The sequence below is a fragment of the Lithobates pipiens genome, unplaced genomic scaffold (genome assembly GCF_037356315.1).
Source record: "Lithobates pipiens isolate NorthernLeopardFrog02 unplaced genomic scaffold, aLitPip1_a1.2 Scaffold_27, whole genome shotgun sequence".
NCBI classification, from domain to species: Eukaryota; Metazoa; Chordata; class Amphibia; order Anura; family Ranidae; genus Lithobates; species Lithobates pipiens.
In genome coordinates, this window is record NW_027507788.1 from 17,585,309 (window position 1) to 17,602,231 (window position 16,923).

Genomic DNA, 16,923 nt, shown 5'->3' on the forward strand with positions numbered 1-16,923 from the left:
AATTTCGTGCTTTTCAGTTCGTTTCTGAACAGCCGTTCGTCAACCAGCCATGTTGCGGAATCGGAGGAGAGAACGTGTTATTTATTATTGGCCTTGGAGTTATTGCTTTGGCATTATTTTTTTGGTTGAATAATAATGATTTGATTTGGTATATTTTCTATATTTTTGGATGCATAGAATGCCCTTTTTGGTTAAGTTCTATTAGCAGATAGCATGTCTAATTTTATTTGTTTTATTTGTTTAATGCACAATAAAAACGATTGTATACAATAATACTTGGCTATGTGTTTTACTTCAAATGACAGTTTGGGAGTAGGCAGTTACATTTAAATAAATACAATGTATAATTGACAAGGGACACCAACATAGTTGTATCTTTGATCTTAAAAACTACGGGATAATGGTGTTGTGGTAACTTGCACAAATAAAAAAAAACATAATATTATTCTTGATATCACTTGGAAAAAAAAATCCTTTGAAAATTTGTTTGCAATAATAACTCCATCAGTATCACCAGCAAAGCAGCTTCATTATCATCATTTATCCCATTAAAGAAGAAGAGAATTGTGCGCTGCATTTGGAGATCTCATAATTTGCCGCGTCACGAATGTTAATTCTCCATTACGAACGTGAGTTTACAAGACCGACCGCTTCCGGCTCGTCCTTGCTACCGAGCATGCGTGTTTGTACTTTGGACTTTTGTCCGACTTTTGTCCGACAGGTCTTGTGTACACACGCTCGGAAAATCCGACAACAGACATTTGTTGGCGGAAAATTTGAAGACTTGCTAGCCAACATTTGGCGGAAAGTCCGACAACAATTGTCCGATGGAGCGTACACATGGTCAGATTTACCAACAACAGCCTGTCATCCAACATTTCCCGTTGGAAAATTAGATTGTGTGTACGAGGCTTAACAGGGGTAAGCAGAAATAAGTGTCTCAATGTTCTCGAAATTTCGGAGAAATTAGGGAGGTTTTGATAAAATGTTGCCATTTCGGTAAGAGTTAAAGTGGAATTAAGCTCTCTCAATCTACATGAACTATTTAGGCTGATAGCATTTGTGAATAGAAAGGAAGATATATTATATTTACTTGTTTTAAACCTTTCTTCAGTTGCCTCCTGGTTTCTGGCCTAGACCAAAATGATGTCAGTCATCCAGGAGTCTTCATAGCCATTATTTTTATTTTTTTCTTTCATCAGGAGGAGTAGAGAACGGGCTTACTTAGCTAAGCAAACCCTCCTGCCTGCATGCTTGAGCTAAGGTCAGATTGATCCTAGGAAGCACATGCTATGTGAATCATTACCCTTTACTCAAGATGGCTAAAAATGCTTGGGGTGGGGGCAGATATTTTTTAAAGGGATTTATCAGCAAAATAATGCATGGATAGGATGGAGATATAGGAATTGAATGTAAATTGTAAATTGAATTGTAATTTTAATATATCCAAGAAGTTTTTGTTATTTTTGAATATGTTGTGTAAAATGGAAAAAATATATAAAAGATATATATATATATATATATATATATATATATCTTTTATATATTTTTTTCCATTTTAAAATTGGAAAATATTTTTTCCATGTAAAATGGAAAAAAATATATAAAAGATATATATATCTTTTATATATTTTTTTCCATTTTACACAACATATTCAAAAATAACAAAAACTTCTTGGATATATTGAAATTACAATTCAATATACAATTTACATTCAATTCCTATATCTCCATCATATCCATGCATTATTTTGCTGATAAATCCCTTTAAAAAATATCTGCCCCCACCCCAAGCATTTTTAGCCATCTTGAGTAAAGGGTAATCTTTTATATATTTTTTTCCATTTTAAAATTGGAAAATATTTTTTCCATGTAAAATGGAAAAAAATATATAAAAGAGATATATCTCTTTTATATATTTTTTTTCCATTTTACACAACATATACAAAAATATAATTTAATATATAAAGATTTAAAAAAATAGTAATAATAATAATGCATGGAGACATGGATGTATGGGGAATTTTGCTTTGAATAATAAACATGAATTAAATAGCGTTTTCAGTTTGCGGTGCTCAGACTCAGCTTTGGTGGCTTGTTATGGCGACATGGGATTTTTTATAGTTACGTATAGCTACATGGTCAGCCAGGCTAAAAAAAAAAAAAGACACGGCTCCCATCTAATTCAACCAATAGAATAAATAAATAGAACTAATTAAAACCACCATATAAAGAATCCTATACCCATAGATGATCCAGAGGAAGGTAAAAAAAACACATGGTCCAGTTTGCGCAAATAGGAGAAAAAAAATCCTTTCTAAATCATGATTAATATTAGGGCTGTTACTGATTAAAATTTTCGCGTTCAATTAATCCATTTTTTTTAAATCAAATAATAGACTAATTTTGATTAATTATAATGCACATACAGATACAACTACTTTTAGCTGATCAATGTAGAAAATTGTAAAATAATTAGGGCTGTTACTGATTAAAATTTCCGTGTTCGATTAATCAATTATTTTTTTTTATTGATTAATCGACTAATTTCGATTAATTATAACGCACATACAGATCCAACTACTTTTAGCTGATCTCCTTGCATTGCAACTCTGCATTAGTCAGTGGTAAATGTGGTATACACTATATACAATCACCCGACACTAGTTAGTTTCCCCAATCCATGACTTAACTTCGCAGTTCACACAAATACGATTTAAATTTAAACTGTAGCACTGACGAAAGTAATTTTTTTTCCACAGTAGCGTGACAATCCCTCCACCGTCTAACTGATCACTCTCACCTTATGGTATGGAGCCCTGTGCAAACAGATGGTCATGCAAGCGGGTATCAAAAGGGTTAACGCGGACCATAAACTTCTCTCACGTCTCCTTAGATCTCAGCAAGGACGCCGGGTCATGGGTAGAAAGAAAATATCGAAGTGCTCACCGCTTAAGTATAAGATTTCATTTTTGTGTTCAAACACAAACTACTCACATAAAGATGATAAAAACACAGCATGTAAAGCCGACAATCGTGTTAGTTACGTAGGGCAGCAGTGGGTGACGCCATGCACAGCTCCTCCCCCGTACGCGTTACGCTCAATCAGAACTTCAACGTCACCGGACTCCTCCCCCTTTCCTTTGTTAGCAGACGAAGGCACTTGGGGAAGGGGGGAGGAGTCCAGTTACATTGATGTCCGTGACGTCACCGGATCTCCGACGGAACTCCCTGAAGACCCGGAAGTCGGCGGAGAGGTGAGTACCGATCGAAAGAATTTCGATCGATCAAAAAAATTAATCGATTAATCAAGGAATTAATCTTTCATTTCCACGGCCCTAATTAATATTATTATATTTCTATATCCCTTTTCTCCTTTGTGACTCTAATTGGTGGACAGATGGTGAGGCAACCATCTTGGGCATGCTCAGTAGAATGTTATACTAGTTCCACATTTATGCCGTGTACAAACGGTCAGACTTTCCGGCAGAAAAGGTCCGCCGGAATCATTCCATCGGATATTCCGATCGTGTGTGGGCTTCATCTGACTTTTTCTTTTTCGAAAATTCTGACGGACCTAGAAATAGAACATGTTTTACATCTTTCCGACGGAATCAATTCCTATCGGGAAAACCGTATGCCGTTCCAGAGGACCAAAAACCGGCAGCTATTGGCTACTGGCTATTGATCTTCCTTTTTCTAGTCCCGTCATACGTGTTGTACATCACCGCGTTGTAGACGATCGGACTTTGGTGTGATCGTGTGTAGGCAAGTCCGTTTCAGCGGAACTCCGTCGGAAAGTCTGTCAGAGTTTATTCTGACGGAAAAAAAACGGTCGTGTGTACGCGCCATTAGACAGGAGCCATCTAACCTTTGGAGTGCGGGAGGAAAACCACACAAGTACAGGAAGAACATGCAAACTCCATGCAGCTAGTATCCTGACCCATACTTGAACTGAGGACCCCAGCCCTGCAAGGCAAGGGGCTTCCCACATGGCAATGGAATAAGAATTTATATATTAGTTCTATATATATATATTTTTAAACAGTTGCTATTTGTAATGCCTGATTGTAATGAAAGAACATTATTGCCGCGTACACACGACCGGACTTTTTTCGAGGGACTAAGTCCGACGGACTTTCGGCGGAGTTCTGACGGACTTTCCAAATGAACAGACTTGGCCACACACAATCACACCAAAGTCCGTGATGACGTGATGACGTACGACCGGACTAGAATAAGGAAGTTCACAGCCAGTAGTCAATAGCTGCCCTAGCGTCGGTTTTTGTCCGTCGGACTAGCATACACACGAGCGGATTTTCTCGGTAGGAACTGAGTCCGGCGGAGTTCCGGTGGAAAAATTTAAAACATGTTCTGTTTCTAAAGTCCACCAGATTTTTGGCAAGCAAAGGTCCGATGGAGAGCACACACGATCGAATTGTCCGACGGACTCGTTCCGTCGGACCTTTGCTGTGAAAAAGTCCGGTCGTGTGTACGCGGCATAAGGCTGTTTACAATAAAAAGGGACTGGAATCCCAATTGTCTGTACAGAACATCTAAAAATATCTACATGAATAATAGGAAGTGTAGTTCATTGTATCTATTTCCTATTGTTAGTATCCAGATGACACAGGAGATAAAGTGACATTAATCAGCAGTTTAGCAACAGTAACTGGCTCAGAGGAAGTATTGAAAGCTATTAAAAAAAAAAAAAAATTTCTATGAACCCTTACTTACTTTAAAGCTGAACATCAGACAAACAGTGAAATATACAGTTTATATACACGTATCTGCTATTGTTTTTTAATACAGTTCAGATACTTTTAAAATTAGGCACCTTTGCCACCACAGCCCAGCCAGTGGGGTGACACCACTTTCTCTGTAAAGCATCACACACACGATCGGATTTTCCGACGGTAAATGTTGGATGCAGGGGCGGACTGACCACTGGGGCTCTCGGGCACTGCCTGAGGGCCCCATACCACTAGGGGGCCCCATCAGGGTTGCCAGCCTCAATAAAACCAGGGACAGTATGTAAAAATCTGTGTTTTTAAAAAAAATCCCAAGATTATAGCTGCCTCTCTGGTACCTTTTCAGTGAGTGTATACTGTGTGTCTGTATGTGTATACTGTATGTGTGTGTATATTGTGTGGCCCAATAATCTTCTATTGCCCAGGGGGTCCCATAATCTTCTATTGCCCGGGGGCCCCATAATCTTCTATTTCCCGGGGGCCCCATAATATTCTATTTCCTGGGCCCCCCATAATATTCTATTGCCAGGGGGCCCCATAATCTCCTATTGTCCGGGGGCTTCATAATCTCCTATTCTATCTTCTATTGCCTTGGGGCCCCATAATCTTCTATTGCCCGGAGGTCCCATAATCTTCTATTTCCTGGGGGCCCCATAATATTCTATTTCCTGGAGGTCCCATAATCTTCTATTGCCCGGGGGCCCCATAATATTTTATTTCCCAGGGGCCCCATAATCTTCTATTGCCCAGGGGGCCTATAATCTTCTATTGCCCGGGGGCCTCATAATCTCCTATTCTATCTTCTATTGCCTTGAGGCTTCATAATTTTCTATTGCCCTGAGGTCCCATAATCTTCTATTTCCTGGGGGCCAAATAATATTCTATTTCCTGGGGGCCCCATAATCTTCTATTGCCCGGGGGCCCCATAACCTTCTATTGCCTGGGGGCCTCATAATCTCCTATTCTATCTTCTATTGACTTGGGGCCCCATAATCTTCTATTGCCCGGGGGTCCCATAATCTTCTATTGCCCGGGGGCCCCATAATCTTCTATTTCCCGGGGGCCCCATAATCTTCTATTTCCCGGGGGCCCCATAATATTCTATTGCCCGGGGGCCCCATAATCTCCTATTGCCTGGGGGCCCCATAATCTCCTATTCTATCTTCTATTGCCTTAGGGCCCCATAATCTTCTATTGCCCGGGGGCCCCATAATCTTCTATTGCCCGGGGGCCCCGTAATCTTCTATTTCCCGGGGGCCCCATAATATTCTATTGCCCGGGGGCCCCATAATCTCCTATTGCCTTGGGGCCCCATAATCTTCTATTGCCCGGGGGCCCCATAATCTTCTATTGCCCGGGGGCCCCGCAATCTTCTATTTCCCGGGGGCCCCATAATCTTCTATTGCCCGGGGGCCCCATAACCTCCTATTGCCCGGGGGCCCCATAATCTCCTATTGCCCGGGGGCCCCCTGAGTTGTCAGTCCGCCCCTGGTTGGATGACAGGCTTTTGGCGGAAAATCCGACCGTGTGTACGCTCCATCGGACAATTGTTGTCCGTTTTTCCACGGACAAATGTCGGATGGCAAGTTTTCAAATTTTCTGCGGACAAAAGTCTGTTGTTGGATTTTCCGAGCATGTGTACACAAGTCCGTCGGACAAAAGTCCAAAGTACAAACACGCATGCTCGGAAGCAAGGACGAGCCGGAAGCGCAAAATGAAAAGCGCCAATCAACACTCATCAAACTTCTACCAACACGAAATTAGCAGAAGGAGCCCAAAGGGTGGCACTAAAGATCTGAAAAACAACGTAGTACGTCACTACATTCGTATTTGTTGGCCAACGATTGTGTGACCGTGTGCATGCAAGGCAAGTTTGGGCAAACGCCAAAATTCGCGTGTACAAGGCATTGGAGTTAAGCAATACAGCGGAGTCACTTCCCCACCACCAACCCGCTGTTTGGAGAATGAAGCAATAGCAACACAATGATGAGGCATCAACTCATCAGCTATTTCCCCCATGTTTAAAAAAAAAAAAAAAAAAAAAAAACTTAAGACAAGCTAGAATAATCAGATGCTATTACATCCATACTGGGCTTTCTAATAAAAAATAAATAAAAAAAAAAAACAGCACTGGATATATGCTTTGGTGTACCCTCTGTTTAAATAGGAACTGCAGTCTGCTCACATCATTTGTAATAAAAACATCTTTTGCCATTCTGAAGCTTCCCTCCAACCACTTTGCATATTATTTTATACATACTGTTGATTCTGTACTTGCCAAATATGCTGCAGAAATCTCCCTCCACTGAGTCTGGCTGCAGCCAGTTTAACTGTGGGCAGCTGAAGCTGCTGCCTGTTCACTTCCTGGATTTACACAGACACACAGAGGCACGCCTGCAGCTCTGCAGCTCTCATTGGCCCTCTTATGACTCATCCCTCCTTCCTTCCTGGCAAATTCTCAAAAGAGTGAGAGAGAGAGAGAGAGAGAGAGAGAGAGAGAGCGAGCTGTGCATGATGTTATAAGACTAGGCTAATGACCAGACAAGAAACAGGAAATGGGCTGTATAAGGTATTTACTGGCATCTTTAACCATGTGATCGGCTGTGTCCAATCACATCTGGTCACATGCAAACGTGCAGATGCCAGTAATCGGCGCTCATTGCCTCACACTGACAGACGGTGTGGCGAGGAGAGCCGATCAGCGGCATCTCCTTACAGGAGACATCTATACATGTAATCAGAGCATTGATCATCAGTGCTCTGATTACAATTGCGACACCAGTGCCACAAATCAGTGCCAGTGATGAGTGCCCACCACTGGCAGCAGTCAGTGCCCACCATTGCCCATAAGTGCCACCAATCAGTGTCCATTAGGGATGCCAGTCCGTGCTGGCTATCAGTCTCGCCTATCAGTGTTGCCCATCAATGCCTATCACTGCTGTCCATCAATGCCCATCAGTGTTGCCCATCAGTGCCACCCATCTATGCCCATCAGTAGTCATCAGTACCGCCTATCCGTGCCGCCTATCAGTGCCCACCAGTGCCACCTATCAGTGCCAATTGGGCCACCTATTAGTGCCCATCGGTGCCACTTATCAGTGCTTATCAGTGCCACATATCAGTGCCCATAAGTGCAGCATATCAGTGCCACCTAATCAGTGACCATAAGTGCTGCCTCATGAATGCCCACCAGTTCAGCCTATCAGTGCCACCTCATCAGTGCCCATCAGTGCCTCCTCATCAGTGCACATCAGTGAAGGAGAAAAATTACTTTGTTACAAAATGTACTGACAGGAAACAGAAAAAAATAAAGATTTTTGGGTCTTTTCTTTTTTAATAAAAAAATTAAAAAACACAGCAGTGATTAAGTACCACCAAAAGAAAGCTCTATTTGTGTGAAGAAAATGATAAAAATGTCATCTGGGTAGAGTGTAGCACGACCGCGCAATTGTCATTTAAAATGTGACAGCGCTGAAAGCTGAAAAATGGCCTGGGCAGGAAGGGGGTGTAAGTGCCCGGTAGGCACGTGGTTAAATGAGTAAGCCAGACAGTCCTGCATCTGGTAGAAGAGAGAGCGATGGTTTTGACAAGACAAGCTGGAGTAATCACTTTCTATTACACCCATTCTGGGATTTCTAAAGAGAAAACCCAACTACATGCTTTGGAGCACCCTGTGTATAACTGACTAACCCAGACAGTCTTGCCTCTGGGAGAAGAGAGATGATTGGCCCCTCCATCTTTAGGTCTTCTGCAGTCTGTGTAGTCTGATCTCACTGCTATTGAAGTCTATATGGAAGGAGTCCTTACCAAGTCAGGCAGTATATCAAAAGTATTTTGAGGTCAGCCCCTGGCATAACCAGAGGATTCTTGTTTATAGATCTTTAACCACTTCAGCCCTGGAAGATTTGGCTGCTCAATGGCCGGGCCATTTTTTGCGATTCGGCACTGCGTCAGTTTAACTGACAATTGAGTGCGGTCGTGCGACATTGCACCCAAAAAAAATTGACGTCCTTTTCTTCCCACAAACAGAGCTTACTTTTGGTGGCATTTGATTGCTTCTGCGTTTTTATTTTTTTGCGCTATAAACAAAAAAAGAGCATCAATTTTGACTAGAGGGGTGATCAGGGGGTTAAGTGTGTTCACTGGGAGGTGTTTCTAACTGTGGTTGGGAGTATGCAGACTGGAGGAGGAGAGAGATTGCTGTTCCTGATCACTAGGTGGAGATCAAGGGGTTAAGTGTGTTCCCTAGGTGTGTTCTAACTGTGGGGGGGAGTGTACTGACTGGAGGAGGAGAGAGATTGCTGTTCCTGATCACTAGGGGGTGATCAAGGGGTTAAGTGTGTTCCCTAGGTGTGTTCTAACTGTGGGGGGAGTGTACTGGCTGGAGGAGGGGAGATATTCCTGCTCCTGATCACTAGGGGGCAATCAAGGGGTTAAATGTGTTCCTTAGGTGTGTTCTAACTGTGGGGGGAGTGTACTGACTGGAGGAGGGGATAGTTCACTGTTCCTGATCACTAGGGGGCGATCAAGGGGTTAAGTGTGTTCCCTAGCTGTGTTCTAACTGTGGGGGGAGTGTACTGACTGGAGGAGGGGAGAGATTGCTGTTCCTGATCACTAGGGGGCAATCAAGGGGTTAAATGTGTTCCCTAGGTGTGTTCTAACTGTGGGGGGGGGGGTGTACTGGCTGGAGGAGGGGAGAGATTGCTGTTCCTGATCACTAGGGGGCAATCAAGGCGTTAAATGTGTTCCCTAGGTGTGTTCTAACTGTGGGGGGAGTGTACTGACTGGAGGAGGGCATAGATCGCTGTTCCTGATCACTAGGGGGCGATCAAGGGGTTAAGTGTGTTCCCTAGGTGTGTTCTAACTGTGGGGGGAGTGTACTGACTGGGGGAGGGGAGAGATTGCTGTTCCTAATCACTAGGTGGCGATCAAGGGGTTAAGTGTGTTCCCTGGGGGGTGTTTGTAACTGTGGGGGGAGTGTACTGACTGGAGGAGGGGAGCGATCGCTGTTCCTGATCACTAGGGGGCGATCAAGGGGTTAAGTGTGTTCCCTAGGTGTGTTTTAACTGTGGGGGGAGTGTACTGACTGGAGGAGGGGAGAGATTCCTGCTCCTGATCACTAGGGGCGATCAAGGGGTTAAGTGTGTTCCCTAGGTGTGTTCTAACTGTGGGGGGGGGGGGGGTGTACTGACTGGAGGAGGGGAGAGATTGCTGTTCCTGATCACTAGGGGGCGATCAAGGGGTTAAGTGTGTTCCCTGGGAGGTGTTTGTAACTGTGGTGGGAGTGTACTGACTGGAGGAGGGGAGAGATTGCTGTTCCTGATCACTAGGGGCAATCAAGGGGTTAAGTGTGTTCCCTAGGTATGTTGTAATTGTAGTTTATAGTACAGTGCAGTACAGCGCGCACCTGCTATCCCGCTTAAAGGGAGCGACGTACAGCTACGACGGTTAGCGGGATCGCGCCGACCTGCGCGGTGGCTGGCAAGCAAGGTGTTAACAAAGAAGATTATTTTATTTAGTTACCAACAACTATGCGAGATTGTGGAATTTCCAGCTTCTAAAAGATGCGCTCACAGCTACGAGAAGGAACACGCCGCTTTACAAACATGCCCTTTCAAACCCAATTTGGAACGTGAAGGTTTGAGCACATAGGCTGGTTGGCATTATACCTGGGTGGGCACAGGTAGTTCATATTTGCCCCGACATGTTGCTTCACATTAGCGGATGAATTCATCTTTCGGCTTGTATTACATTTTGAATGTTTGTAGCTTAAAGTTTGCCAGGAATATCATCCCTCGTCATTTGTTTTCTCTTCCCTAGAAAGCGGGAAAGGTGACCGATGACTGCAAGCCACATTCCTCTATCACTAAAATCGGTGCACGAGCGCCGCCCCCTCTATCCTGCCACCCCTCTAGCACCAATAGATAGATTCATGCATTGCGTGAATTTATCCTTGGCCACCTCCTATTCAGGTGCTCCGCCCCTTTTTGGGCGCCTGCATTACAGCAGCTGAGGGTGTTTTTGAAGCACCTGATTAGAGTCATAGGCTCTAATAGGCGTCAAAAAAGGTGACCAGCGAACGCCATGCTGGGCACTCACATGTCACTCAGCTGTGTTAGAAAAGTGAATGAATATTCAGTTTCCTAACACTAAACCGCCTCTCCGCCAATCAGGTGCTTGGATCTGTTACCCATCATCTGATTGGATGAAACGATAGGCGCTGTGATTGGACGCCGGGCGGGGACAGTGGGAGCATTTGATGGGCACAGTGGCTGCATTTGATGGGGCACAGTGGGAGCATTTGATGGGGCACAGTGGCTGCGTTTGATGGTACAGTGATGACAATTGATGGACACAGTGGCTGCATTTGATGGCACAGTGGGAGCAATTGAAGGGCACAGTGACTGCGTTTGATGGTACAGTGACGACAATTGATGGGCACAGTGGCTGCGTTAGATGCCACTTGGGAGTATTTGATATGGCATAGTGGCAGTGCTTGATGGCACAGTGGGAGCATTTTATGGGGCACAGTGGGAGCATTTGATATGGCACAGTGGCTGCGTTTGATGGCACAGTGGCAGCAATTGATGGGCACAGTGGCTGCATTTGATGGCACAGTGGCTGCGTCTGATGGGCACAGTGGCGGAAATTAATGGGCACAGTAGCTGTGTTTGATGGCACAGTGGCTGCGTTTGATGGGCACAGTGGTGGCAATTGATGGGCACAGTGGCTGCGTTTGATGGCACAGTGGCTGCGTCTGATGGGCACAGTGGTGGAAATTGATGGGCACAGTGGCTGCATTTGATGGCGCAGTGGCGGCAATTGATGGGCACAGTGGCTGCGTTTGATGGGCACAGTGGCGGCAATTGATGGACACAGTGGCTGTGTTTGATGGCACAGTGGCTGCGTTTGATGGCGCAGTGGCTGCGTTTGATGGCACAGTTGGCGGCAATTGATGGGCACAGTGGCTGCGTTTGATGGGCACAGTGGCGTCAATTGATGGGCACAGTGGCTGCATTTGATGGGCACAGTGGCAGCAATTGATGGGCACAGTGCCTGCGTTTGATGGCACAGTGGCTGCGTTTGATGGGCACAGTGGCTGCGTTTGATGGCACAGTGGCTGCCTTTGATGGGCACAGTGGCTGCGTTTGATGGGCACAGTGGCGGCAATTGATGGGCACAGTGGCTGCATTTGATGGGGCACAGTGGGAGCATTTGATGGGCACAGTGGGAGCATTTGATGGGGCACAGTGGCTGGCTTTGATGGGCACAGTGGCTGCGTTTGATAGTACAGTGATGGCAATTGATGGGCACAGTGGCTGCGTTTGATGGTACAGTTATGACAATTGATGGACACAGTGGCTGCATTTGATGGCACAGTGGGAGCAATTGAGGGGCACAGTGGCTGCAATTGATGGGCACAGTGGCGGCAATTGATGGGCACAGTGGCTGCGTTTGATGGCACAGTGGCTGCGTTTGATGGCACAGTGGCTGCGTTTGATGGGCACAGTGGCGGCAATTGATGGGCACAGTGGCTGCATTTGATGGCACAGTGCCTGTATTTGATGGCACAGTGGCGGCAATTGATGGGCACAGTGGCTGCGTTTGATGGGCACAGTGGCGGCAATTGATGGGCACAGTGGCTGCATTTGATGGCACAGTGCCTGTATTTGATGGCCTAGTGGCTCCGTTTGATGGCACAGTGGCGGCAATTTATGGGCACAGTGGCTGCGTTTGATGGGCACAGTGGCGGCAATTGATGGGCACAGTGGCTGCGTTTGATGGGCACAGTGGCAGCAATTGATGGGCACAGTGGCTGCATTTGATGGGCACAGTGGCGGCAATTGATGGGCACAGTGGCTACGTTTGATGGTGCAGTGAGGCTGCAATTGATGTTTTTTTTTCAGAATTTTGAGCACCAGCCGCCCCTGGCAGTATAGTCAATATAAAGCTAAGGCCAAGTACATGGAGGGGGGGGGGGGGGGGGGGACATGACTTTAAACTAGCAAAAGGAACTTTCAAAACTAACCATAGAAAATATTTTTCCAAAAGTAGTTGATGCTTGAAACAGACCTCCAGCAAAGGTAGTGAGACAGTTAGTAGTAAACGGATTTAGTCATGTCTGGGGACAAATATAGATCTACACTAAAACAAAAAAAGTAAAGAATAAAAAAAAACTAAAATATTTGATGGGCCGGTTGTTTGTTTCTTCTGTAACTCTTCTATGTTTCTATGTAGGATTCCGGAGAGACTTTCCTTCCTATGTGTGCTCTGCATGTGGCTAAACTCACATTATATTTCTGTTGATGGAACAAGCACATTGTGTACTTAAACTTCTGTTGATACGGTCATGTGTTTTTGAGGTTTTGAGGGACGTCTGTTCGCGTGTTCGCCGCCGGCCAAACAATAATATTTTTCTTTGGAAGTGCTTCCTGGCTTTGTGGCTGCTTAGATATTCCTAAGAGTTACTTTTAATCTTCTTTTATCTACGGAATACATTCCAACCTAAAGATTTGATCATCCAATACCCACAAAAAAATAAGAATTCTACTCTAACGAGTAAGGCCGCGTACACACGGGCGGACTGTTCGCCCAACTTTGTCCGCTGAACAGTGTTTGGGCGGACAGTCCGCTCGTGTGTGGGCTTTCAGCGGACAGTTTCAGCGGACAGTTTGACGAACAAGGTTTTTCGGAATTTCCGAAAAACTGTCCGCTGAAACCTTGTTTCAGCGAACAGTCCCCTCGTGTGTAGGCTTGTTCGTCAAACTAAGTTCCGTGCATGCTCAGAAAGGATTTACACGCCGAAAGTTATAATGCAGTGTATAGGACGTCGTATTTTTCATCCCGTCGTACGTGCCGTTCACGTCATCGCGCACGGTTTCAGCAAACTGTTCGTCCGTCGTGTGTGGCCATGTCCGTCCATGCTAAGTTTGAGCGGACTGTTTGCCGAAACTGTTTGACGGACAAAGTTGGGCGAACAGTCCCCGCGTGTGTACGCGGCCTTACAGTCCAGGAATTTAGTTTTGTAGGAAATGGTGCCATTCTCAATCACCAGGCGCATTAATTTAAAGCCATTTGTAAATGGCGGGTTCTTCAGATTAAAAGCATAGCTAACCTCAAACAAAAATATAACGGGTTGCAGTTAGTTGTATTTACTAATACTATATTACCAAAAGTATTGGGACACCTGCCTTTACACACACATAAACTTTAATGACATGCCAGTCTCATGCCCTTGTACACACGGTCGGACATTCCGACCGCAAAATCCGTCAGATTTTTTCTGATGGATTTTGTCTGAAAAATGTGTTGCATACACACGGTCGCACAAAGTAGTCAGAAAATCAGATCGTTCTGAACGAGGTGACGTACAACACGTACGTCTGGACTATAAACGGGCCAGTAGCCAATAGCTTGTGCCTCTTAGTTTATTCTCAGCATGCGTGGCACTTTGTCCGTCAGAATTGTCTACACACGATCAGAATTTATGCGATCGGATTTTGTTTGTTTGTCTCAAACTTTGTGCATCAGAATATCCGACAGAAAAAGTCAGATAGAGCCCAATCACGATCGGATTTTCCGACACCATAAACCGATCTGAATTTTTCCATCGGAATTTACGACTGTGTGTACGCGGCATAAGTCCGTAGGGTTCAGTATTGAGTTGGCCCACCCTTTGCAGCTATAACAGCTTCAACTCTTCTGGGAAGGCTGTCCACAAGGTTTAGGAGTGTGTCTATGGGAATGTTTGACCATTCTTCCAGAAGCGCATCTGTGAGGTCAGACACTGATGTTGGATAAGAAGGTCTGGCTCCCAGTCTATGCTCTAATTCATCCCAAAGGTGTTCTATCGGGTTGAGATCAAGACTCAGTGGAGGCCAGTCAAGTTTCGTCACCCCAAACTCTCTCATTCATGTCTTGGACCTTTTTTTGTGCACTGGTGCGCAGTCATGTTGGAACAGGAAGGGGCCGTCCCCAAACTGTTCCCACAAAGTTGGGAGCGTGAAATTGTCCAAAATGTCTTTATTTGCTGATGCCTTCGCCCTTGTACACACGGTCGGACATTCCGATGGACAATGTCCGATAGGACCGTGTTGTTGGATAATCCGACAATGTGTGGGCTCCATCGGACTGTTTCTGTTGGAGTATCCGACAGACCAAGTTTTCCAGCTGGGCTATAAAATTTTCCGACAACATGATCCGATCGGACAAAGTCCGATCATGTGTAGAGAATTTCGATCGGACAAAGTGCCACGCATGCTCAGATCAAATTCCTAGACCAAAGCTATTGGCTACTAGCCTGAACGTAGTCCCGTCCTAACGAAATAACGTCATTACGTTCTGAACGATCGGATTTTCTGACAACTTTGTCCGACTGTGTGTATGCAACAGGCAAAATCAGACGGATTTTGTTGTCGGAATGTCCGACTGTGTGTACAAGGGCTTAGGCGTTTCCTTCACTGAAACTAAGGGGCCAAGCCCAATTCCTAAAAAACAACCCCACACCATAATCCCCCCTTCCAGCCAATGATTTAGACCAGTGCACAAGGCAAGGTCCATAAACACATTAATGAGCGAGTTTGGGGTGGATCGCAGAAAATGTTAAAACCTGCGATCCAACATTTGTCTGTGGAAAATCCGACAACAATTGTACGATGGAGCGTACAAACGGTTGGATGTTCCGCCAACAGCCTGACATCCAACATTTCCCATCAGAAAATCCAATTATGTGTATAAGGATTTAGGCATTGTGGGAGGTTAAAGGATCTGTAGCTAGCTGGAGGTCTGGGAAGAGGGAGGCAGCCTGCCAGTGGGCCAAGTCCTGGTGTTTAAGATCTGGGGTGACTATAGAAGTGGTAAACCAAAAGCATTTTTTTTTTTTTTTTTTTAAGATTCCTGATTTTTATAAATAAATACCATGCACAAAACTGATATTTGAAGAGTAATGTGTCATATGGTCACCGTAATGTACTGCTTATCCATGGGATGCACATGGGCATCCGCAGAACTTTTTCAGGGGGGATATAATTTTAGGGTCACCCATGTGCCGCCCCTTTTCAACAATGTCATTTTCACATTATCATGGTCAGAGACTGCAGACATAGTACAGTCCCTAGTATAAGTAATGGATAATGACCGACAGGCCCTCTTACCAGACCAAGCAAAACTACAGCAGTGAGCCCTCCTGCTGGACGATCGCTCACTCTGGGTTCCCCGGGGGCAACTCTGGTCCGTAGTGTAGCATGTCTGTACCCTGGCAGTGGTTCAGTCTTTCTCTCTCTGGCAGTGCTGGGCAGCATGGCTCTCTGGTGGCGCGGGGCAGTGTAGCCCTCTCTCTGGCGGCGCTGGGCAGCGTGGCTCTCTGGTGGTGTGGGGCAGTGTAGCTCTCTCTCTGGTGGCGCTGGACACCATGGCTCTCTGGTGGCGCGGGGCAGTGTAGCTCTCTCTCTGGTGGTGCTGGGCAGCGTGGCTCTCTGGTGGCGCGGGGCAGTGTAGCTCTCTCTCTGGTGGTGCTGAGCAGCGTGGCTCTCTGGTGGCGCGGGGCAGTGTAGCCCTCTCTCTGGTGGTGCTGGGCAGCGTGGCTCTCTGGTGGCGTGGGGCAGTGTAGCTCTCTCTCTGGTGGCGCTGGGCAGCGTGGCTCTCTGGTGGCGCGGGGCAGTGTAGCTCTCTCTCTGGTGGCGCTGGGCAGCGTGGCTTTCTGGTGGCGTGGGGCAGTGGATAATGACCAACAGGCCCTCTTACCAGACCCAGCAAAACTACAGCAGTGATCCCTCCTGCTAGAAGATCGCTCACTCTGGGTTCCCCGAGGGCAACACTGGTCAGTAGTGTAGCATGTCTGTACCCTGGCAGTGGCTCAGTCTTTCTCTCTCTGGTGGCGCTGGACAGCATGGTTCTCTGGTGGTGCGGGGAAGTGTAGCTCTCTCTCTGGTGGCGCTGGGCACCGTGGCTCTCTGGTGGCGTGGGGCAGTGTAGCCCTCTCTCTGGTGGCGCTGGGCAGCGTGGCTCTCTGGTGGTGCGGGGCAGTGTAGCTCTCTCTGGTAGCGCTGGGCAGAGTGGCTCTCTGGTGGCGCGGGGCAGTGTAGCTCTCTCTCTGGTGGCGCTGGGCAGCGTGGCTCTCTGGTGGCACGGGGCAGTGTAGCCCTCTCTCTGGTGGCGCTGAGCAGCGTGGCTC